We start from the raw sequence: 23,253 nt of genomic DNA, 5'->3' as shown, positions 1-23,253 counted from the left end.
TGGTTCAGAAGAGAAGATGCTGCTGCTTTATAAATGTCCCCGGGGGTTGGAATGGCAGTGGCCAGTTTGAGGTGTGATGGGATGCCTCTTTTTGACACCCAGCCTCAGAAAGGTCCTGGAATTTCAGTACCCTGGGTTTTTCTTCGACTTTTGATCACCTACCAAATCCTGTGGTCTGAGCAGAGAGATTGTTGTCAGCCAGAGCAGCCTACCCCTGGCCAGTGTTTTGCTTCCTCCAGTATCTTTTCATTTGGGTCCTAACTAAACCCTTCATGGCACACACTTTTAGAAACCTTACTCGCTTGTCTTTGAATCTGAGCACACCTCTATAGCCAGTGCCCAGATCAAGAAAGCCAGCTGTCCCCAGCACCCCAAACCAACTAACTCTTTTGACTCTATAGGTCCCCTGCTACCAGCAAAAAGCTGCTCCCGTCCTGCTGTCCCAAAGCACAGTTGGGTGTGTTTGATTTGTGTGTTCTATGAATGGAGCCTCACCATTTGTACTCACAGTATCTGGATGCTCCCTCTCTCCCCATGCTTGCCTCTGTCTGAGGCCCAGTCTTCCCATTCTCTCTCTTCAGGGTGGACTGTTCTGTCATGGGAACATGGCTTTGTGTACTTGCTCCTTTCTGGCTGACTCTGGGGTTGTTTCACAGAGTACATTGCTGTGACTAGGGTGCTGCACATGCCTGCTAGTGAATGTACACATGGGACCTTCATGGGGATGTGGGAATATATAGGTACCATATCCTGTAGATAATATAATGTGTCATATGCATAAGGGGGGGGGATACCAGAGCAGATGTGGAATTTCTGGGTCACAGGGTGTGTGATATTCTCCTTCAGTAGATGGTGGCACATCAGTTCTCAGAGTGGATAGATGCATGTTGCTCTAGCCCACGGTGTGAGGCCTCTGCCACAGTCCATATGTCATGTCAACATGAAGGGAACTGTCGCAAAGGCCCCCTTTAATGGAGATGGTACAAAATGAGCACGGTCCCCTGGTCCCCATCCTGCTTAGTGGGTTCCGGTGCCGAGTGTCCTCACTCACCCCTCATCTGATCAACTTCTGCCCGGGGTGGTGTGGAGTTTTTCTTCTGATGCAGAGAGCATGGTCACGTGTTTGGTGGACACATGGGCAGTGAATGGGTAGGAAGCGCCAGGAAGGGCAGGTGGGCCCGGGGTTTCAGCCTGAAAGGGAGACTGGTGGGTTTTTAATGTCTTCTACCTGAAAGGCCCTGCAAAAGTGCAGGAAGGGAAACTATCCTGTCTGCAGGCTTTGAGACTCTTCCTCGGAAGAGCCGGGGGTTGCTGATGAAGATATCTGGAAATGTTTGCTTCTGTAGCAAGTGGCAATATGGCTCCTGTTTGTGAACATGGAGGGCAAGAGCTGGCTAGTTGGACCGTGGAAACTTCCAGGATGTTCCCCTCCCTTTTCTCTTCTACCTCTCTTTTGTCCATGACTTGAAAAGCATTTGTCTTCAGGAGCAAGGCAAGAAGGCTGCTCAGCACCAGAGTATAGGACCTCAAAAGGAGGGTGTGATGGGCCTTCAGCTTTGTTTGAGAGCTGGTCCTCAATGGGTGCCATCTATCTGGTGACTGGGCATGGCACCTCATCTACACCTGCTTGCATCACTGTGAGCTGGTCTGCTGCCAGGACATGGGGGAGCTATTGGTCTCCTGCAGCTCAGTGGAGGGTCTTAGGACCTGGGATTTTAGTCCCCTTAGCAGGGGGTATGATACTCATGCCCATGGCAAGGTGGCCAGGTGGCCCAGGTAGCGTCTCTTGCCCTCACCTCTCTGCCAGTTGCTGCCCTTTTCCTTCCTCCTTACTCTGACCCATCAGAGAACATCAGTGGAGCAGGATGGTGAGAGCCATGTGGCCTCTAGGGGCCATTGAGCGTGAAATGCCTACAGTCTTGCTCTCAAGACTTACAACATCCTGTTCAAGACTCTGTAGGGCACAGCTGTGCAGTGCAGACTTTGAGGAGGATGCAGTACTTATCCCCATCTATCTAGCCTTGCAGAGAGAAAATGACTTGTTCAAGATCTTACCGCTGCTGCACAGCAGAGCAGGTCAAACAATAGCCTGACTCTCTCCGTTGTGTTTATAGCCCTGGCCTGGCCTATGGTAAGAGGGGCCATGGGTCCCTGTCTCTAGAGGAGACAGACAGATTAGTGCTGGGGTTGACTCCGATGGCCCCAGTTCAGGGACCTATAGATCAGAAGGGCCTGCCTGGGTCCTGAAAGATGAGGAGTTTTTTCTTTGGTGGGGTTGTCTCTGAGAGGTGAGCTCAGCATAGGGAAAGGAGCCTTTGTTTCTGTCGTTTGGCCATGAAGGTGCAGATCAGCCATTCAGAGGACCATGTGGCAGCAGAGCTCAGGGACGGGAGTAGCGTGGAAGAGCTGTGGGGCTCAGTCTGATGGCTCAGCACATGGCCATAGCATCATGGCAGTGAAGACGGGGATGCCATTTGTGGGCACAGTCACAAGGGGCTCTGAATACCGAATTAAGGGATGTCAATTTGGACTTACATTCTAGGCTGGGTCCACTGCTCAACCTGATCCATCCTCTTGCCGGATGTTTTGTTTGGATTTTCTTGAAATTTTAGAAGAGGCAGCATCTGGATTCCTTCTTCGCACAGGCGCAGCATATGGGAGCAAATAGCGGCTGTTCTCCATGGGCAAGAAGAGTAGGCAGGTGTCCTCCCAGGATCTGCAGGCTCACTGGGGTAGGCTGGGTGCTGCATGGGGCAGGATGGCTCATTTGTGTCCCCAGTCATCAGTCTGTGTATATAGGCTTGATCTAAAACACCAGGGGAGCCGTCGAAGGTTTTGGAGTGGGCTGTGACTTGGACAGAGCTGAGAATTTTAGGAGGATTGAGCAGAGTGCCGTGTTTGCAGACAGAGAGCAGGGTGGGACGAGTACAAAATCCTATCCCTGTACCCCAGGGGTTGGAGGTAAGCACCAGTGGACAGGATGACGTTTGGCCGGTACTGTGAGCATATAAGCCCTGAGCAAGGAGCCGTGATGTAGGATTGGTTCTGCAGTCCTAGTAAATCTGCTGGGCCCAGAGTCCTTAGGGACTCTTGCTAAATGGCCTGAGTCCGGAGTGGCTGCCCTGGAGCCGGCCTGAGTAACAGTTGCCCTCAGCCGAACCAAGGGGACTTGGGGGTGGAAGTGGCAATGTTCAGCTTGGCAGCCTTCTAGTAAAATCGGGGCATGTAGGGGGCCGAGACAGGTCTCCTCTGGAGCCCCAGCTGCTGGAGAATTCCCCTGGGGCTGGTAAACTAGCCGTTTGGTAGCAGAGGGGTGGAAGCGAAGAGTGGCTTTACTGCCTGTATATGCTGGGCACTAGGGTGGCTGAGGATGCTTCTCCTTAGGGGCATTTTTCTAGTATCCCTCCCAGGGCTGCTGGGGCAGTGGGACTTTGGATCTGCTGGAGACAAGGATTTTGGGAAGCCTTTCAATACAGGGTCATCTTTGAAAGCCCATGCTACCACAGGGCTGGGCGCCTGCAATGGGCATATAAAGATCTTTGAGAAACCAATTGTCCTGGCAAGCTGGCTGCTTCTTGACTGTTTGGAGGCATCTCCTCTTTTGATTCTTTGGGATGGAGCACTTGATACAGGCAGGATGAAGGCTCCGAGAACTTACTCTCAAGATAGGAAACTTGCTGTGACCTAAGGGGGTTGGTTACTAGGCCCTGGACCTCTGGATATCCTTACTCGGGGCCTCATAGACCCCTGGGGGAACCCCAAGGAAGTCAAGTTGGGAAGGGATAGTCCTTGAGGATTGTTTGTCCTCAGTGTCCTTGGACAATGATTATGGGATCTCTGGAGGACAGCTAGGCAGGGCCAGGCTTTCCCCAGGGACATTAGTCATGTCCTGCTGGCCCCTGTCCCTGGGTGCCTATCAAGGGCTGGGCTAGAAATGGTTTCTGCTCAGGACTTAAGCATACCGTACTGTTGGCTTCCTAGCCATTCCCTTGGTATACAAATAGGTAATCCATCTGCAGGGGGTCTCTGTGTACTGTGTATGTGTGTGTGTGTGTGTGTGTGTGAGAGAGAGAGAGAGAGAGAGAGAGAGAGAGAGAGAGAGAGAGAGAGAGAGAATATTGAATCTATGAATCTCTGGTTATGTATCTGAGTACCTGAAGGCACCAGCCCACCCTTCTTGCTGCCCTCTGGAAGTCTGGGACCCCCTGTGGGCCCAGCCCACAGCTTTTGGAGGAGAGTCCTGGCTGGTCCAGGGGGAATAGTTTGGAGTGGAAACCAGTGAGATTTCTCTCGCACCAGGGAGATACGAAAGTCTCAAATCAAACCGAAGAGGTTAGCGTGGAAAGGAAAAGGAAAGGGCTCCCTGCCAGGCTCAGTAATGGCGCCTTTGATTCTGGTAACGCCAGACCTGAGCCTCTGTTCCCCTCAGTATGTGATAAAATGTCTGCTTCTCTGGAGACTGTATTTTGGGTTTTGGAATTGTTCTGCCACAGTAATAAGTCTGAACAGACAGCCAGTAAGCTATCACAGCTCGGGCAGAGAAGAGAGCAAGCAGGACTCAGTTTCCTTGGCTTCCGTTGGCTTCCCTGTTAGTGTGTTCTAGAAAGCTGTTGGTGTGACCCTCAGATTCTCACTTTCCTGGTATGTGTGTGTATGCATGTGTGCGTGTGTGTGTGCGCGTATGTGTGTTCATGTGTGTATGTGTGTTGTTTTCAAGAAGAGGAAAGAGGTGTACAATTGGGATTTCCCCTATTAGTAACCTTGTAACATTACATCCAACAAACCTGGTTAAATCCTCTGGGCATGTTCTGAGGAACTGTTCGTTCAACTGGGCACCTGATACTTCAAGTTTACCATAATGTCACCAGCCTCAGATATGGGCTGTGTTGGTCAATGCGAGTGTGCCAGGAAGGCTTCCTAGAGTTGGTGGTATCTAAGCAGAGTGTCCAAGGATGAGAAGAAAGGTGGCAGGGACATCGGGTGGAAAGAGAGGCTGAATTTGTCCAGGGCACCGGCGGACACTTGAGCATAGTTGAAGAGAACCGTGAGGTAGGGGGAGAGGTGAGGGTGCTGAGTTTGGGCATAGGGAAGAGGTTAGGAGTGACTTAGAGGTCCGGGTGACCTGCTCCTGAATGACATATAGAGAAGAGTGTTGTTCTAGAACAGGAACTCTAGGGCTGACAAAGTAGTTGGCAATGACCAGTTACGTCTGGTGAGACTTACCATATGGCAGGCTTCGGTGTCTGTGTCTGTGTATGCTTATGCAGCAAATCCTGTGGCGTAACCCAGGGGTTCTGTTACTGTCCCCTTCCGTATATGAAATTGAGGGTGTGTAGAATTGCCAGGTAGAGGTCTGAACTCAGGCCTGAGGACTAAGCTCCTTAGTCCTCTTCACAATCTCCTCACAGTTGATGTGCTTGAGCGCATGCGTGAGCTGGCTTGCCTGAGATGCTGGGTCCGAGTGCTGGCATCCGGCTGACTGTGGATCCCTGTGCGGGGAGTTTAATAGGAAAGCTAGGTACAAGAAGTGGATCTGAGCATCAGTCCAGCCAGACAGTAGAGGCATCTTCACAAAGTGTAAGGGGCACATGCCATTCAGGCAGACGGGAGTGTCTCCCTGGGAACAGTGCTGGTTCAGTGTGGCAAACCACAGAGAGGTCGCCTGGCCTTGGCAGCAGGTGTCACTGTGTTGTGGGTGCAAATGGGGCTGGGAGAGGCCCAGAGAAGAAGGAGCTGAGGGGCACAAACAGTGTCCCCTGCACTCTCTGGCTCCCAAGCTAAGACAAGAGGATGAGAAGCAGGAACTGGGACATCTAAACGTCCCAGGAAGTGTTAGTCATTCTCAGAAGGTGAAATTGGAGGGTGTTAGCAGCCCAAAGACTGGAGAACTGGCAGGAAAGGGAAGTGGCAGGATGGATGCCAGGAGGCAGTAGCCACAAAGTTGTTACTGGATGATGGAGACAGGCTTGGTATCATCTTGCATGGACCAGCTCATGAAGTATGTCCATCCCTTCTTTCTCATACATCCCCATGGGCTTGGTAGCCTATAATGTTGAGCTGATTGAATGCCCTCTGTGGCCATCACACCGCTTGGTTCAATTTCCTTTGAATTCACTTCCTGCTGATACTTAGTGTGATAGAGAGAGCCATCAAGGATCCGGTGGCTAGTGGTCACTCTGAGTGTGGCTTCCTGAGTCCTGAGTACCCAGTTGGTATCAGAGCCTTATACTGATTTTGGACACTGGCTATGTCTCCCTTCTTCGTGGGCCTCTGAGGACTAGTGGGGGACACATGGCGGGTCCCTGAAGCAGTTGGGTTGCCCTAGTGATTGACCTTTTAGTGTTGCACCTGTGGGGGTGTCTTTCCAGTGATACCTTGGGACACAGAACCAGAGAGACAGGGAGTAGATCCCTAAGGATGAACGGCATGACTTTGTGAGCCTGGGGCCGGTGAGAACTTGGGGCACAGTGGGAGCTTTTCTAGGCAGGGTCCTTTAGGAAGTTAGCGCTTTGAGTCTGTTCTGCAGATTTTTTTTACTAAATCTACATGTCAGTATCAAAAGTTTGCTCAGTGTGCAAAGCCGTGAATAGTCCAAAAAATGGAGCCTTACTAGGTGCGAAGTGCTATAAAGGCCACGGCGGTGAGAGCAAGGCTTATGCAGGCAGAGGCTTGGGCTCATCTTAAGGTGATTAGCCAAGTCTGGGCATATGTGGGTAACAGACTTCAGGTGTGGCTGAATCTAGAGGCTCCCATGACCCCACCACAAGCCCGGAACCCTACCTCACCGATCTCAGCTCTGCTTTCCTTTACTGCCCTTCTTCCCAGGTAGTCTCTGTGGTGCAGCTGACAGCTCATTGCCCCAGCAGAGGGACGTGTACTTCCGCCCTGGCACCAAAGGAGAGCCTCTGGCCTCCGAGGTCCTGAGCTACTCGTGTCGGATTGTTTGTTGTAGATGACACAAACTTCCCTTTCTGGAGTCATCATCTCCAGCAATGGAGCAAGCATTCTAGTAAGGCATCCGTTTCCATGACAGCATACAGTAGGGTCAATGTGCAGCGGCTCTCGCACCCACCTGTCGGGGTCTCTTTGGCACATTAGGCTGGTTAAAGGAGATATAAGAGGCAGGGCACACTGCCTGGCACATAAAAGATACTGGGAGGCTACTGAGCCAGAGTAGCAGCAGGCCATCCTTTAGATGCGGTGATTGTTTGAGTCAAGACCCTGAGCCATCATTCCCAAATCTTCTTGAGCACCAATGCCAGACTTCTTCCCCGCAAGCTATGAGACAATCGAAGAGAAGTATAGGGTGACTGAGCTGGGGGAACCCCACAACTCAGCTGTGGCGAGAACCACTGTGATCAGCGTATCAGTTTGGATTAATTTGGGGGTATATTTCTGGGTTTTATTGATCAGTGTGTCTGTTCCTTTGTCAGTGACACTCTTGATTACTGCCACTATAGAGTAAATCTCTTTTTTGTTTGTTTGTTTTTGTTTTTCAAGACAGGCTTTCTCTGTGTAGCCCTGGAACCTGCTCTATAGACTGGCCTAGCCTTGAAATCAGAGATCTCCTTGCTCCTGCCTCCCAAGTGCTAGCATTAAGGACATGTATCACCATGCCTGGCTTAAATCTTAAAATTAATAGACTGATCCTCTCTTAAAAATCATTTTTTCAATATTATTCTAGATTCTCCAGTTTCTTTGCTTTTCAGATAAATCTTAGAATAACCTTGTTTATATCCAAAGAAATTCTTACTGTAATTTAAAATGCATTTATTCTCTTGTTCATTTGTTTGTTTTGGTTTTGTTTTTTGAGACAAGGTTTCTCTGTCTTTGACTGTCCTGGAACTCACTCTGTAGACCAGGCTGGGCTCAAACTCACAGAGATCCGCCTGTCTCTGCCTTCCTGAGTACTGGGATTAAAGGTGTGCCACCACCACCACCTGACCTTATACTTTATTATTTATGTGTTTTTTGTGTGTAAATAAAAGCCACGTGTGTACGGGTGCCCACAGAGGTGGTCAGAAGAGGGCATTGGAGCCCCTGGAGCTGGAGTTCTAGGCAGGGTTTGAGTGGCCTGATGTGGGTGCTGGAAACAACTTAAGCCTCCGAGAGAGACAGCATCTTGCCTGTTGTCTCTCCAGCCCTCTTCTGTAGTTTCGATAAGAGTTGTGTTACATGTGTATGTTGATCTGGGGAGTGCTGTCTTCTGGGTTCTGTTCTGTTTCCCAGCCCATTAACACAGTGCTTCCTTTCATTTAGCTAGACCTTCTTTGATTTTTTTTTTTTCCAAAACATTTTTTAGTTTTCACTGTATGATACCTGTGTGGGTTTAAATAGATTTATTTAAATGTTTATTGTTTTTGTTTTTAGCAATTATAAATTGTATTTTTAATTTTGATGTTTAAATATTTGTTATCCATATTTACAAATGTAATTGGTTTATTTTATTTTGTTGTGTATTGTATATATCATATTGTGTATATTGTAGTGTATTGTATTATGTTTTTGAGATGGAGTCTTGATGTATATAGCTCAGGCTGGTCTTGAACTCTTGATTCTTCTGCTTCCACTGTCTGAGTGCTAGCTAATATTACAGGCATATGACACTATACGTGGCAATGATGGTTCTTTGAGCGCAGTTTTGTATCCTTAGAATTTGCTCAATTAGCATAGCTATCTGATTTTTATTTTATGTTTTCGAGTTTCTGGGTTTTTTTTTTTTTTAAATAATCAGTCATGTTGTCTATTGGGGAATTTTATAGGTCCTTATCTATATCTTTTTATTTTCTTTTCTTGTATTATTTCTTTGGCTTGCACTTGCAAGATGGTGTTGAGTAAGAGTGGTGGAATAGATACCCTTGTTTCCGGGAGAGCACAGTTCATTTTTATTTATTTTTTTCTCTTTTTGGTTTTTTGAGACAGGGTTTATCTGTGTAGCTTTAGAACCTGTCCTGGAACTCTCTCTGTATACCAGACTGACTTCAAACTCACAGAGATCCACCTGCCTCTGCATCCCAAGTGCTGGGATTAAAGTCATGCATCACCACTGCCCAGCTAAGTCATGAATACTTTAGCTTCTTTGCTAGTATAGGACTATTCAAATCAGGCCATAATATGTGAGTTTTAGTAGTTTATTTTTCAAGAAGTTAGTTTGTTTCATCTAATTCTTAAATTTTCTGTATTGGCATTGTTCCCTTATCCTTTTGATGTCCATAAAGATAGCCTTACATTCATGCCTGATGCTGGTAATTTGTAAGCCTGCCCCCCTCCCCCACCCCCCTTTATTTCTCAGTCTTGTTAGAGGTTTGTCAATTTTATTGATCTTTTCAAAGAACCAACTGTTTGTTAATTAATTTTCAATTTTGTGTTTTCTGTTGCCTGATTTCTGATCTCATCGGTGTTATTCCCTCTCTTCGGCTTGCTTAAGGCTTTACTGTTTTTCTAGGTTTTGGAATGGATGTTTGTTGATCTGGGACTTTTTATCTTTTTTGAGCTCTTGCTATCATCTTGGCATTGATTCTGCCGTGCTTCTCAGATTCCTAACATGCTGTAGTTTTATTTTAATTAGTTTATCTATTTATTTGTATGTGTGTGTGTTATGTGTTTGTGGTTTATTTACACACCTGTGTGTATGCATGCAGAGGGCAGAGGTGGGTTTCTAGTGTCCTGTCTTGTCACTCCCTACTTTATTCTTTGGAGAGACACAGTCCCTTGTTGAAACTGGAGCTAGGCTTGTGGCCAGCAAGCCCTGGCAGTCTCACTGCCTCCAACCCCTGTAACATTGGGAATACAGGCACTCATGACCATACCTGACTTTTAAATGTGAGCACTAGTGATTTGAACTCAGGTCCTCATGCTCACATGGTAAGCAATCTTACCCACCCAGCTGTCTCTTAAACTCTAATTAGATACAATTTAAAAATTGCCTAAAATGTGCTCTTTAGTTCATGATTATAGGGAAGTACATTATTCAATATACAAGTGTTTGGAGTTTATCTTTGCACTATTAATCTCTAGTTATATTCTATCATGATTGGAAAAAAATCACTGTGTATGACTCTCTCTCTCCCTCCCTCCCTCCCTCTCTCCTTTCTTGCTTGCTTGCTTATGTAGCCCAGGTTTGCTTTGAACTCTTAATCCTTCAGAGGTCAATGTCAGGTATCTTCCTTTGCTTTCCACTTTATTTTTTTTGAGTTAGTGTCTCTCACTGAGCTTATAGACTCAGCTAGGCCATATTGCCGGCACCAAACCCCAGAAATCTGAAGCCAGGGCCCTGTGCTTGGATGGTAGGCTCTTTACAATTGAACCCTCTCCCTAACTCCTGCATGTTTTTAAGAATCGTTACTGTAGGTATTAAATTATATGCATAGCATTTTCAGATACAGTTTGTGTCGTTTTACCAGTTTAGCTGAAATACAGAAAACACTGCCTCCCCTGTTTATTCTAATCACCTTAATTATTTATTCTCTGTATTTCTGGAATTACTGTCAGTGTTAATATAACTTCTTGTTTTGTGTCCAGTCTCATTTAGAAGAGAAAAGTCACGTATGCTTCTTGCTGTCTCCCCAGCATCCCTCCCTTATTAACCACCCATCTTTGGTCATTTCCTTTCTGCCTAGAGAACTTCCTTCAGTCATTCAGCGGACATCCGCCTCTGCTGACACATTTTCCTAGGTTCCTCTGTCTGGGGCTGTCTCGATTCGACTCTTACTGAATGGAGGTTCTAGGTTGACAGGTCCTTTGCTTCCAATATTTGGCAATGTGCCACTTCCTCCTCACCTCCATTGCTGCTAGTGAGATGTCTGCTGTCCCGAGCTGTTGTGTTGCTGTCCTGGGCAAGGCACACTTTGTCCCTAGCTAGATGGGTCTTGGTGTGGATTTCTTTGGGTTAAGATGCTCTTGAGGTTTGAGTGTGCAATGTCCTGCTCAGGCTGATGTGTGTGACCACTTGGTCCCCAGTTGGTGGTGCTGTTTTACTCAGAACCTTGCTGGAGGAATGGGTTGCTGGGAGATGGGCCTTCAGGGTTCCAGACTCTGTACTTATGGCTATCATCTCATTTTCTGCTGCCATGAACTCCACCCTGCTTCTCACCACAGTGCCTCACAACCTCAAAGTCCATCCCTCCTCCCCTGAGGTGCCTCTGTCTTTCTGGAATTTGGATCACATGACACAGATTTTATAGTTGCAGCAATCTCTGTTATATTCATTACTCGGTGCTCTTTGTTTAGACTGGGCCATTCTTTTGGCAGCCATTCCGCCCTCTGTTTCATAGATTCTCTTCTCTGACTCCTACTGTTAAGTTCTCTCATTGACTTTTAATAGATTTCACTTTGTTTTTATTTTAAGCTTTCTAGTCAGCGCTTCTTGTTATTTGCATTTTGTGTGTGCAAAATATAATGTACACGTGTGTACATGTGTGTGTGTGTGTTCACATGTGTGAAGGCCAGAGGTTGAGGTCAGATGTCTTCTGTCACTCTCCACTGTATTTTTCAAGACAGGGCCTTCCAGTGAGACCGGGACTCATTGATAGTTAGGCTGACTGGCCGGCAGGCTCCAGAAATCCTCCTACTCCCACATCCAGCCATGGGGTTATAGACATTTGTCACTGCACCTGCCTTTTTATGTGGCTGCCAGGGACCCAGAGTCAGGTCCTTATGCTGCAAGCCCTTTAGCCACTAAGCCAGCTCCAGCTCTGCTTCATTCCTCTTTGTAACTATGCCTGTGGTGAGACTCCCTGTTTTAAGGGTGTTCACAAAATATTTCTCCCTTCCCTTTCCTCCCTCCAAATCCTCCCATATACCACCCCTTTCTCTTTTTCAAATCCATTAACTATTGTTACAAACATATATGTATACATACATATTCCTAAATATATAACCTACTTAGTCTATATAATTTTACTCATAAGCACGTTTTCAAAGCTAACCATTTGGTACTTTTATAGTGGATTCTTTAAATTCTTGATCAGCTAGTTCTACCATGGCTATCATTTCAATGAAAGCATGTACTGATTATGTTTTTCATTCAATTTGAGATCTTCCTGGCTTGTTTTTATTTATTTATTTATTTACTTATTTATTTACTTATTTATTTACTTATTTATTTATTTTGGTTGCTGTTGTTTTTTGTGGTGTTGGGTGGCGAATATAAGGGCTGGTGCATGCTGAGCTCATGTTGCTCTGCCTCTGAGCACTGAAGGTGCATGGCTTTTGATTGAAATCTTTATGTTTTGGATTATCTGCTGAAACGCTGGCTCTTATTTAGACCTTATGTCTCACCCGAGTTTTTCTGTTGCACTGTAGGGAAGGGGAGGTCCGGATGCCATCTTTTGTTTGTTTGTTTTGAGACAACGTTTCTCTATGTAACCCTGGCTGTTCTGGAACTCACTTTGTAGACCAGGTACATACTCAGAGATCCACCTGATTCTGCCTCCTGAGTGCTGGGATTAAAGACATGCAACCCCACTGCTTAGCCGCAGGTACCATCTTATAGCCAGGCTCGGTGGTAGCGTTAACAGCCTCCCAGCTAAGCCTCAACCGCTGTCTTGTAGTGGTGATAAAGCTCCTTCATCCTGCTTCCGGTGTCTTTAGGAGAGTGGGTGGAAGTCCCTCGCTATGGTTGGTTGCTTTCAGTAGCAGGAGCATCTTGGCTTCCTCCTGACCTCACTGTAACAGCGAGATGTAGAGCATATTGATGCCTCATTAAACATTGCCAACAGAAACCCCTATATGTATATGTATATGTATATATTACAAAAAGTTTTAAAAACTTAGTGTACGTTTCTGAGTTCCCAGTCTCTCCAACTCTAAGCCTGAGGTATGCAAGGCAAAAAGGAAGCTCAGCATCCTTGCCTTGTATCCTTATTTGGGTTCCAATGTCCCGTGGCCTCTGGCGGTCTCTCTTGTTTTCCTGATACATTATCTAATTCTTAGCCCGAAGGTGTTCTGTCCATGGAAAGGTCTAGAAGCTAAGCAGGCTGTCAGGAGTGTCAGCAGTGTCTCAGAAACATTGATTCCACAGCTACTCCTGGGCTAGCCTGGGTCACAGGACTCATGGAGAATAGTGGCACCAAGACACAGGCAGGATAGCTTCCAGCCCCTCCCTCTCCTTCGTCCTCCACAGAGAAAGGTCTGCTGTGCAGACCCCTGGCCGCCGCCGCTGTAAACCAGGCTCAGCAGTGCCCAGCATGAAGTGGGGGGTAGAGACCTTGCCTGTGCTTCCCATGTAATCTTTCTCTTTCTCCCACCAACTGTCCTTCACATTCTGGTGTTATCCTGGGAGCTGAGGTGGACAGCTGCTGGGCTGAGCCAGATGCAAGGCAAATTCAGGCTGTTTAGGGGCTGGGCCTCAGGATCACTTAAGTAGGCGCTAGAGGGTGACGAGAGCTCTCTAGGCCCTGGAGCTGAGGGTTGCAAGCTGCTGTGGGCCTTGGAAAGAGGAATACTAGAATTTCATGGGCTACTTGGTTGTCTTGTCCCTTCACACAGGGACAGCTCTTGCACGGGCACTGTTTATTCAGCTGAGCATCCTCAGCCTCCTCTCTCATCCCCGGGGTATCATCCGAGGAACCTGCAGCTCCAGACAGCACTTGGGTAGGTACTAGAGTCAGGACACTTCGGAGACTGCTAGGCAAATGAGCAGACAACAGATTGTTTTTCGAAGCATCAAATGCACTGTCAACATGAACATATTTCTGGACTTAACAGTCAAATGTGCGAATTAATTACAGACTTGTTCCGAAGCAGTCTTGTTTTTACTTTCGCTGGACTGAAACAACCCTGTTCTCGGCCCATCTTTTCTAGGAAAGGATTTTGCCCGCTGTGCCTTTGAAGTTTTGGGGACGGATAGAAATGCAAGAGACGGGCACAAAGTGGCTTCCAAGACTGGGTTCTCATATGTTAGTTAGCATGCACAGTAACAAACATCCATAGCTTTAGTGAACTAAAGTGAAGGGTCTTTACTGATAATTAAAGGATATGGAAATTGAGGTTCTCCGTCCAGTCAGCCTGATTTGTCATCTTACATGTCTGAAATTATGGCTTGATCATCACCCTACACAGGCTGAAGGGAGCAGAGAGGGACCCTTCACAGTATAGCATCCATAAAACCCCCTGAGTGAGGGCTGTCTTCTAATAAGGAGTACTTTGAAGGATAAACACTCTCGGCGGTTGCCTGTGTAGAAGGCTTTGCCTATCTTGGCATGAGCCTTTATTACCTGTTTAGCCAAGAAAGGGAGGGTAGTGTGGTAGGGTAGATCATTTGGGGCGATGTCTTGCCTCTCCTTCAGAGGTAGACAGTCCTTCTCTTGGCTGTGAGCAGACTCCCTCCCCATGTTACCCCACTGAATGAATGAGACACCATGCAGTTGTTGGGATTGAACTCAGGACCTTTGGAAGAGCAGGTAGTGCTCTTAACTGCTGAGCCATCTTCTCCCCCACTGAATGAATGAATGATCACTGCTCAGGGCCAGTCAGATGGCCTTTGGGTGACTTGTGCCATCTCTGCCTGGAGACTTGGGAAACCTGTTTCTGGGACAGCAAGGCATTGCTCAACCAAAGCAGACAGGTAGCTAGGATATCTCTTGGTTTTCTTATGTCCCAGGGCCCTGTGGGCACACGTGCCAGGCAGTCATATAGGGCCAGTGTTTGATCTGGGAAGAGTGAACCCGTTCAGGAATGAACTTGGTGTTGCTCTGCTCCTGACGCCAGAGGACAGGGCTCTTCTGGAGCACGGTCGCTCTGGCTGAATTCATTGCAGCAGCAATGGGGGCTGTGCACGCGACTGAGGTACAGCCCTCCACACCATTCACAGCCCTCAATTTCCTTGAGCACCCTGTACTGGGGGTGGTGCGCTCATGGAGCCTGAAATCCCCCTTGGATCAATCTTCTCTTGCTTTTTGCATCAGGCAGTTTGGGGAGGTGTCATCAGAACATCTGCCCGCCTTTCGCCGTCTGGCGGCTACTGTGAAGCAGTGGCTGGGAACTGACGTCTGTCAGTCAACCCTAGGTTGAGTATCTCCCACCTGTCGGCTGTTGCCTTGGCCTTGAGAATGTGTTTATTTAACAGGGAAAGGGACTAGATGCCGAGGGGTAAGTAAGCAGAAGCGCTCCTTGTTCACCTCACAGCTTTCCAGGGCTGAGGGAGGTTGATAGGCCTCACTTAGTAGAAATTACCATTTCACTTTCCTGATGGGTGGTCGAGGGTATCCCCTCTCTATTTAAGAGTGGCTCTAGGCAGGGAAGCTTGGCTCTGTCTCCAGGAAGAGAGCTGGGTGTTCTCTGTGTTAGGAACAGTGTTTGCATGGTCTCTGTACTCCGCCAAACCCAAGGAAGTGAGAGCCAGATAAGGAAGAATACCTGCCCAGGGTCACACAGCTGACCGAATGTAGACCACCCCCAACACTGCCAAGTTCTGTCTCCTCTTCTCTTCATGAACTACTTCTTGAGTGGCCAACTTGACATTTGTGATCTCACACATTCCTTCAGCGAAGGACTAAAATCGTCCTCGTGAGTGACGCTTTCTGGAGGAGGACCCTAGGAGTCTGTGCAGTCACCAAGTACTCCTGCCCCACCTCCAGGATTTGTGTCATGGGGAGGTTTGGAGGATTCTGGGCCATACCACACCTGCTGTTGCTGGCTGAGGGCTCACTGGGAACCTTGGCGCTGTTGAGAGACTCCAGAAATGAGGCCAGCAGGTACGTCTGAAATCACAGCCGTGCTTCATGCCGGTGCCCTTGGGCCGCTGGATGAGAGGTGTCCCCGGAGAGTGGAGAGGTGTGGTTGGGGAGCTCTGCTCTTAAATGAGCGTTCTGTAGATTCCACAGTTAAGGTCGGGAAAGTCTGCTCTGGACCCCCTTGCTCTGTCCTTCCTGCCTTTAAGAAGCCTGGAACACATGTGTGTCAGCCTATCCTGGTGGGCAGTCTGCAGAAGCCTCCAGCCTTTGAGACCCCAGGCTCCTGTGCCCAGGCTGGACGCTTTCCCATCTGGCCCAGCAGATTGATGGGGAGCCAATGGGTTTTAGTGTTCTTCAAGATCCAAGTGGAAGGCAAGTGAAGTGGGGAGCGCACAGAAGCCCAGGGTCCTGCCTGACTGTCTGTGTGTATTATTCTCTGACCCACTTTTGGTTGTTTTCCCATTACCAAAATTTGAGTGCAGCTCCTCTTCTTCCTCTCAGCTGGCATTGTTCCTGCCTAAAGTTTTCCCTGCATTGATGACCATGCACCTCTGCATTTGTCTGTCCCTAGCCCTGCCTCTGCGCCCACCAGCCATAAAATGCACCTCATAAAAGGTGAGGATGGAGGCAGGCTGAGTACCTCGTGACATTCTCATGTAAACAGTTAAGGGATGAATTCTCCTAAGGTCGTGCACTGGCGTGGCCCGAGCATCCTCAAACATGGAGTTACGTGGGGCCCTGGAATAGCTTAAGATGGTGGTGTTTTAAACCACGTACAAGAGCTTCCTGGACTTTGTATCTAACTTCCTGGAGAAATGTGTCACCTGTGTGGCATGTCCACAGGCTGGTGTTAAATTGAGGTGCAATGGTTTGAACGGTAGGTCTCCCCAATACATGTGTGCAGGCTGAGAACGGTTTTCATCTTGTTTTTTTTTTAGGCAGTCCTGATAATCGCAGTTGTCTAGATCTTAGGGATAGCATTGCCCTTTGGCCGTGGCCTGGGACCCTGCCTTTCATGGCTGTGGATTTTTTCCTCCTTTTGGTACTTTAGTGCCCGGGCACCGTGCTGGAGCTGCTGAAGAGACTTCTCTCTGCGGTGCCGTTTGCCTGCCAGCGGCTCTGCTGTTAACCTTTGGGGTTTGCTCACAAAATAGAAACTCTTTGTAGGTCAGTTTGTCAGTAATTTTGGCAGCTGTGGGGCCACCAAGGGAATGAGGCTTGGTTCCCACTCGTCTCTCACGTTCGGTTTGGAGACTTTTGCAGAACCCTTCCCCGGGAGGCCCGCTCACCCCTTCCGGAAATGAGAGCCACTTTTCTCTGACCTGGTTTTGAATCAAGCAAGGAGTGATTCCCGGATGCTGGAGATGCACAGCTCATGAGAAGGAATTCGGTTCGCACCAGGCCTGTAGGCTGCACTCATGCGGTTCCAGTCTTCAGACTGGGCCACGCTCCTGCCAAGCGGGTGCGCACTGGGGAGGGTTGAATGCCCCTGTTTTCATGGGACCACTGACTCCACCTGAACTTCCCTATACAGGCCATGGTAAGCAGACCTGCCTCCTGATTGCCCCAGCACTGGACAGTGGGCATCCCTATGACCTCTGCCCCACGTCAGCTGGCTCCTGGGGTTGGAGAGCATATGAGGTGGCCTCGTGTACTTGCCTGACGCTCAGGGCCTGTGGTAGGACTGAGAGCTGGCGGTTAGCTTGTGAAGCTGGGAGAGATGGGCTTTCAGAAGGGCCAGCACTCAGGCAGCTCAGAAGGAGGTGTCTTAGAGTGGTCAGGGAGAACTTCCGGGCAGAGGCATCAATGATGTGGACTCTGGCCTCTTCTTTGGTCATTTTGGAGCCTGAACAGAGTGAGGTTGAGAATGGAGTGTCTCTGGTCCAAGATAGAAAGTTGACACTTCTGAGTTTGGAATAACATTAGAAACTGAGTCCTGGTTGGGGCTGGAGAGGTGGCTCGGCAGTTAAGAGTATTGATGGCTCTTCCAGAGGACCTAGGGTATAGTTTCCAGAACAATCAGGTGGCCCACAACTGTCTAACTTCAGTCCCAGGGGATCTGATGCCCTCTTCTGGACTCCTCAGGCACCAGACATAACATACATCCAGGTAAAACACTCATACATGTTAAATAGATAGACAAATACATAAATAGATTGAGATTGATAAATAGATAAGTACAATTTAAACCTGAGTGTGGTGCACGCCTTTAATCCCAGCACTGGGAAGGCAGAGGTATCTCTGAGTTTGAGGCCAGCCTGGTCTACAAAGCAAGTTACAGGACAACAGAACAGTTACACAGGAAAAAAAAAACCTGTCTTGAAAAACAAAGGAAGAAAAAGAAGGAAAGGAAATTCAGTTCTGATAAAACAATAATTGAATAAAGGTGTGTATGAGATCTGAATTGATTTGAACTTGGAAGTGGACTGACTCCACAGCCAGACTGAGGTGTAGCGCAGGGATCGGTCACCCATAGAGAAGAGTGGGTGCCAGGCAGGGGTGGGGAGGAGGGGACAGCGCCTATGAGCCCTGAGGAGTCTGTGTTTATGCCCAAGGTTACCTTTCTGTTCCCTCCCCCAGGAGGGTGGGCTGAGGCTGTTCTCCAGATGCCCCTGGGATTCTAGTGTGACTTCTTGATCCTAAGGCTGAAGGTGACTTCTGTCAGCAGGTCTCTGGGGTAAACCTGGAGCTTTCCCAACCCCTCATACATATCCTGTACTGGCTTGGAGCCTATGCACACTGCCCATTTCCAGAGAGTGCTTCCCCTATGATCGCGGAGCTGCTCATTCCTGTGAACCTTGTGACTGTGAGCATCCCCCTGCCCCAGACCCAGAGTTCAAGTCCTAACCTGCAGAGATCAGGTATTGTACAGTGGCCATTGCTATCTGTCCCTTGAATTTTAGCAGGACAAGTGTCATGGTAATACTAGCCGCAGATAGCACCTGTGTATCAGGTGCTGACCTCTGCATCCTCACCCACACCTCCCCATTTTGTTCATAGGAAATATGGAGGTCAAGGAACCTGCTGGAGGCCACACAGCCAGCAGGTGTCAGTACTAGGCTGGAGCCCAGGTACTGTGGTCATCTATGGCCTTGACTGCCATGCCACGTTGCTCTGTGAATCCTGGAGCCTCCTGGACTGGGGAATTCTGATTTGGACTGGCAATGGTCCCTGGATCACCATTTTTGGTGTGTTGCATGGATGCCCGAGGAATCCCAGATGTGGATTCTGCTCCAGACCATAGTTCCCCCACCGTAGACCTCTGTGGCATGGGCTGATGTTCCCCCCCCGCCCGCCTTTTCTCCTTTTGCCCCTTCTTTACAACACTGCATTAGAGAAATCTGAAGATGATTGTCTGCCCCAGAACCCCTCACAAGGCAGCTGAGTATTAGGAAAATTCGTGAAATGAAGCTCGGAGACCGCCAGCCAGCCGGGGCCCCTTCTGAGCAATGATGATTTATCTGCACAATGTGGCGGTCATTAGTGTCACTGGTGTTGCAAGTGTGCACAGCCCGGGCCTAGCCGGGAGCCTCTGGGGCCATTACCAGCTAATGGCTCAGTGTAGGCAGAGGAGGCCTGCGGTCAGTCTCGCTGCAGGCGGGTAATAAACGTCACCAGCTACCTCCTTGCTCCCCGCAAGAGGGGGGCCAGCTCACAGCGCCCCACTGGGCCCTGTCTCCACAGTTAGAGGGTCTCTCTTGGCACTTACTGGAACATAGAGGCCAAAAAGTTACTTGGAATTTTTCTTTCTGGTTTAGAGAGGTTCCTAGACTCTTGATCTTGCTGGATTAGCTTTTGGGGTATCTTGTAGGGCTGTGTGGACTCGTTCTTTCTGGTGAGGTGCCTGCCCCACCTTCGGGTCATTGTTACCTCCAACTCTGGAAGGTCTTCCTTTGAGTAGAGGCCAAGGCCGATGCAGTAAGAGTACCCAGGTGTATCCATGTCACCAGCTCACACACCTGGCACCAGACCACTCTCCTTCCCTCCCCCACCAAGGGCAGCTGCCGTTCTGAGTCTTCCACTGTGACTATTTTCCTGTTTCAGGATATCTGCTTGAGCTCACGGTGTACTGACTCTGGGTCTGATCTCCTTAGGTCAACATTCATCCATGGCATCCGTCCAGGGAGCTGGAATGAAGCTGGTGCTTTCTCCCTTTTTATTGTTGTGCGTTCTGGTGTTCTGTATTAGTGTGTTCAAAGTGGCCTTTCACTGGTTTTGGTTTAGGTTGTTCCTATTTGGGTCTGTTACAAATTATGCTATAAAGGCCACCTGGGTTCCATGTTGTCTGGTTGTCGAAGCCCTGTGCTAGGAAGAGCCTCCCCACTGGGTTCTGCCTCCCGTTTGTTGAGTGGCCTTATGCAGATTGATTGGACTTTCGGAGCCTCTGTTTATAAAGCTGTAAAATCGGATTAAAGTATGGATGCTTGGCTTTCCAGGGTGCTCTGGACTCCCCTGAACGTGAACTTCGGTGAATAGAGTAGGGAAGGAGGGGTCGAACTGTATGAAGGAAGGGCTGGGATGGGAGAAGTCTTTCTGGAGCCGTCACCAAGGGTTTGGGGCCTTTTGGTTGAAGAATGGGCAAGAACTAATCCTTGCATTAGAGGCCAGGCATGGCCCCCTTTGCTTTGTAGCATTTCTTACAACTGAAGACTTGCAGATCTGAGGATTCCCGGGAGACACCAAGCACACAGCTTGCTCAGCTTCCACAGCTCATCCCTGTGTCCTACACAGCAGGCTCCCCAAAAGGATGCAGGGCGAGAATCACGTGGTTAATTTGAAATTTCCTGTCCGCCACATGAAGAGCAAAGTAAGAGGAAACCGGAAAAATAAAAGAATATATTTTTTATTTAATTCAGCGCACATAAATACTCTAGTTGCTCCAGAAAATCAACCTAACGAGACTTTCAATTTTTGTATCCTATTAAACTTTCAAGTAGAGATGTGTTTGGTGCACCTGAACACCTCGGTACGGACCAGGTCAGTTTCAAGTGGCCTCAAGTGTGCAGAAGTTGTAGGGTGAGGTGTGTTTAGAAGGCTGGGCTGACAAGTAGGATGGAGGATGGGTGGAGGGTGGTAGCACTCCCCAGGGGACAGTGGCATTGTTCTCTCTGGAGCTTGAACACTTCAATCTTTGACCACATCCCCTGGCCACTTGCTTATGCTCCAATGGCTGTACAAGAGGTAACCCTCAGCCAGAGACAACTCTCAGGCAGGCAGGTGAAGCTTAGAACAAGGGATGCACATGGCCCAAACTGGCCGCTGTTCTGGCTTCTGTCCCATGGGCACATCAGGTGGGACAGAGCTTTCTGGCGTGTGGCCCAATCGTACTATATCCTTGTTTGCCAGTCCCAGGAGGAGGGGTGGGGAAGCATGCAGCCTGTGCCTGCCGTGCCCCCTGCCATCACCCGAGGCTGCCTTCCCTGGCGAACGCTGCAAAAGCGATTCTCCCGCTCCCCCTGCAGCCACAGGGAGATAAAAGCCACGGCAGTGGAGATGGTAAAGAGGGAGCCAAATTATATTTATAATATTAAAGTGAGTGCATTTGTGGCTTGCTGTTCTCCAGGGCCTTTCATAAGTAGAAAAACACAAATTAGCATTTTCCATTTCCATATATTGACTAGAAAAATCGCCTGCTCTCAATTAAGACCTATAGCTTTTGGGATGTATGCAACAATTTTATAAAATATTTACAGGGACATTTGCATTTTACATGGTGTTACAGTTTTTCTTGTGTTTAGGAGGAAGGGCTGAGGCCTTGGAAAGGAAATCCATTCTGTGTTATGGACAGAGAAAGAGGATGTATTTTTCTGCCTTTTCTGCCCTGGCGGTCCGGGCTTGATGTCGTCTGGTGCTCACCTAGAGCCGACCCACCCGTGAGTGTTTGTTAGCCCCTTTCCAGAGCCCGAGCTCTGCTGAGAGATCTATTACTTTCTCTTTAAAACTTGCCAGAATGGAGCTGTTTGTGGCTTTGTGCGAGATGGAGAAGGAGAACGCTTTTTTTTCTGAATGTAAAAGCATGCCGTAAAGAACATAGCTATTTCCTGGATAATTTGCAGTTGTATATTTTATGTTAATTTCACCGAAAATACTGCACCCCTGCCAGGTTTAGTAGCGGCTCACTGTGGTATGAATAATTTCTAGCGAATCATTTTTTTTCTTCATTTAAGATTTGGCACCTTTTTAAGATTTTAATAATAGCAACAAGGATGAAGATTTAGAACAAGTGAAACATTAGTGCCAAAGAAATTCACGTTGAGCGCTAATGTAAAATAGCAAGAATAATTACATGGAAAGCCGTTTCCACAGATGTTTTTCCTTGTAATGTAATAACTATTTACTAAACTGTTTATTTTAGGCCTTTGGTTTATAATAAAATATTTATACATTCTCCGCTGTAATAAAAATATTGACAAAATACTATAGAGGTTTAAAAAGACAATTGATTTTTTTTCTTCTTCTGGGAAGTGAGTGTGGTCTAAAAGTTTGGTGCTGTTTCGTGGGACTCACTCAGGTTTGAGGAACTTCGTTCCCGTTTTGTTTTGAGTTCGTTCCCAAGGTTAGAGGCAGAGCAGGGTAGACACGGGCCCTTGTTAGCTGTTGATGGACACGGCATGTCTGTAGTTGGCTACTTTATCTTTTCAGTTTTTACCTGGGTACCCTTCTGTTGGGAGCTGCATTATCAGAGCTTCATCTCCCCAAGTCAGGCCTGCTTCTGCCCTCTGGGCGATGGCCTCAAGGAAGGGAGGCTTGAGAATTAGGTCCAAGCTTCATCAGAGGCTGGTCCAGGCCTCTGGAGTCCTGGGCATCTCTGAAGAGTTGACCTCAGTGCTCAGCCTGACCCCAAGGAAGCACATCTTGGACACTGTCCCAGAGGCTCTGCCACATGCAGATCCCTTATTGGACAGGGAATTGCTAAGTAACTTTTGAGTCTGCTTTGTACAGTCGTATTTCAGAAGGAAAAATAGCCCTGGTGGGCATAGGAGAGACCTGTTTTCTCCCCCCTGTCCAGGCTCTGCCCTCCAGCTATTAGCTGTTTCCTGGCAGGGTTACCTGCAGAGCAGTGAAGGAGACCAGAAGGTTTTTTGTTTTTGTGGGGGACTGGCGTGTGTGTGTGTGTGTGTGTGTGTGTGTGTGTGTGTGTGTGTGTTACTACCAGGGTTGGATTGGGCCCCGCTGCCTTCAGAGAGCTGCTGACCTAGGACCTGCTTTGTTCTGACCTCCCCGTTTCTTCCTCCTCGCCCTTCCCAGGCATCTGGACTGCTGATCCTCTGGGTTTGTTTCTGAGGAGCCTGAAGTTGGGAAGGGCCGGGGCTGTTGCTGTTGAGAGGACATGCACAGTTTATATGAAATCCGTGTCTCTCTATATTTGTTTGTTGGTAAGCTTGTGGGTGAATTCAGTGTTTGAGTATGTTTAGGTCCCTTTATGATTATGGGGTCGATGCACTTGGTTTTGGTTCTTCATTTTGTGCTTGTCTTTGAGAGTTTCTTTATGTTGTGTATTTGGATCTGTTTGTTGGTTTCTCGGTATATTTTGTGTAAATCTGTGACTGTATTTTGATGACTTCTCTCTCTCTCTCTC

The 23,253-nt window shown here is 48.2% G+C and overlaps 1 protein-coding gene across 1 annotated transcript in view; it reads left to right on the top strand.

Moving 5' to 3' along the window:
* Positions 1 to 23,253, top strand: part of Znf423 (zinc finger protein 423) — a 244,273-nt gene that overhangs the window by 132,194 nt on the left and 88,826 nt on the right. The window lies entirely within an intron of this gene.

Source organism: Microtus ochrogaster, unplaced genomic scaffold, assembly GCF_000317375.1.
Source record: "Microtus ochrogaster isolate Prairie Vole_2 unplaced genomic scaffold, MicOch1.0 UNK15, whole genome shotgun sequence".
NCBI lineage: Eukaryota > Metazoa > Chordata > Mammalia > Rodentia > Cricetidae > Microtus > Microtus ochrogaster.
The sequence above is the reverse complement of the archived record's forward strand: the minus strand, read 5'-3'. Positions and strand labels throughout refer to the sequence as shown.